At 36.8% G+C, this 2,294-nt stretch overlaps 1 long non-coding RNA gene across 1 annotated transcript; it reads left to right on the top strand.

Annotated features, from left to right (window-relative positions):
* The first annotated feature begins 650 nt into the window (after positions 1–650).
* Positions 651–2,085, top strand: LOC104994775. The gene is made up of 2 exons (XR_825991.1): positions 651–726; positions 1,531–2,085. It is a non-coding gene; the product is annotated as an uncharacterized LOC104994775 (long non-coding RNA).
* Positions 2,086–2,294: the final 209 nt, after the last annotated feature.

Here is a 2,294-nt window from a genome sequence, read left to right on the forward strand (position 1 = left end):
AAGGGAGGGCTTATTTCTGATTAGTAAGAAGCAAGTAGAGTTTCTTGGAGGAGATTGCATTTAATCTGAGCCTTGATGAATTAGTAGAATTTTGGCAGGTGGGTATGGGAAAATACTATATGTACAGGGTATTTAATTAAGGTTTAATTTAAGTGAGATTGTTTGAACCTCAAGTTGTAAACTCTCAGATGATAAGAAAAGTCCTCAACATGGCCTCTATTCTTCATCAGAAACTCCATTTTAAGACAGATACAAAGGACAGAGATTTACATTCTTATTAAAATTTAACAATCAAAGTTTCAAAATTAATACTTTCGTAATTCACTCAGATAAGCCCTTTTCTGAAGGACATATTTTACCCAGGAATGGAGGAGATCTGCTTCTTCATTGTCACAGCAGTGCTTGGTCATAATTATATCTGCTCTATTTGCATATCTGTCTCCCCACTGTGTTATCAATTCACTTATTATATATTGAGTATCTACTTTGTGCTAGATATTTCTATAGGAACAACAGAAGACAGAGACCCCTGCCCTCATGAAGGATGCATTCTACTGTGAAGAGACATTAGAATGCATTTATTTATGTGACTAAAAAACATATCTATTATGTCATAAGGTCATATAACCTATGAAATAAAAACAAAAGGAGAGAGAGATAAAGATACCCAGAAAGAGCTTCAGTGGAGGAAACAGCTTGAAGATGTAAATAAGGGCAACAGGGCCGGTATCCTTGAGTAGCACAATTCATTAGACTTGAGAAAGTAAGAGAATAACCCTTGTTAATGCTGGTGACAAGAAAATTCCAATCAAAGAAAACAAGTACAAAACTCCTAAGATATGACTGTTTTTGGTGGGTTGCCAAACAGCTAAACGGCCAGACAACCTAGAGGAAAAATGAGCAAGGATAAAAGTAGTAGGAAGTGATAAAACATTATCTTAGGGAATAATATGATTTTGACAGTGAGAAGACTAGAAGGACCTTGTAGATGATTAAATGGACTTTAATTTTTCAGTGAGGGAAGTGTGGAACCAATACAGTATTTTAAACAATGAAGCTACCTATTATGACTTATATTTTCAAATAATTATTCCTATCATAATGAATTTAGATTGGTTGGGTGTGGCAAGAGAGGGCAAATACAGCAGGAAGGCAGTGATACCAGTGAGAAAAGGTGGTGATGTGGGGACACAAACCAGCATGGTAGAAAGGATTTTGGACTTATTGTGATAGCAGAGCCAATAAAATCTGTGATATATTTATTGAATGCGGTGGTGTAAAGAGAAGGAAGCCAAGGATTAATACAAGGAAGAAAACACCACCAACTTGGATGGGAAAGCCTATGTCAAAAATAGATTTGGGAAAAAAGATTAGTTCAGTTTTGGACTTCTGATTTGAAATATCAATTCTAGATTTATGGATATAATGAGTAAGCAGATGGATAGATATATGAGTAAGCGGACAAGAGAAAAGTCTAAAATAAAAATACAAATTTGGACATCTTAACACCAAGACAGTATTTTAATCCAGGTGACTACACGGAATTGCCAAGAGAGCGGTGCTGACACAGAAGAGAAGGGGGAAGGATGAGCCCTCAGACACTTGAACCTTTAAAAAATAGGAAGAGGAACCACTAAAATAAATTTTGTAACAGAAACCAGTAGAAAATTATGTAGTAATAGCAGAAGGAAAATCTGCAAAGGAGTCAAGGAAGTCAGATGACAAGTGACAAGAAGGAGCGAAAGAGGAACTGGGTTCATCTCTGTGAAAGAAGAGCTGGACTGAGAACTGACCATTGGCTTTGCTCCCATGCAGGAGATCCTTGGTGAACTTGGCACAGACAACTTCAGTAAAATGCTGGAGACAAAGACCACACTGCAGTGAATTCAAGAGCAAACAGGAGGCCAGGGAGCAAAGGCAACAAGCCTCAACACCTCTTCTGAGCACATTCTTCCCTAAGGGAAGCAAAGGAATAGGGCATAAGTTGAGTCTTCATCTTCACTTCAGAGAATTTTCATAGCAACCAGAACAATGCAGTCACTCACAAAATGGTCTTGAATGAATAAAGAAAGAAAACAGAGACCATATCAATTAAATCCAATCCATTTGGCTCTAGTAGAAAGAATGTTGGGTTAATGCTTCCTCCTCAGCACCCACACCCATTCAGATGCCCCAAGCTACAAATTTGATCTTAAAAATATAAGGCTGTCTACTAAAAATATTAAAAAGTAAGCTATTTTTATTCTTTGACACTTATTTTTTTAGATGCACATTGAAACTTAAGTACCTTGTAC

This window comes from Bison bison, unplaced genomic scaffold, assembly GCF_000754665.1.
Source record: "Bison bison bison isolate TAMUID 2011002044 unplaced genomic scaffold, Bison_UMD1.0 scf7180017864266, whole genome shotgun sequence".
In the NCBI taxonomy this organism is placed as follows: Eukaryota; Metazoa; Chordata; class Mammalia; order Artiodactyla; family Bovidae; genus Bison; species Bison bison.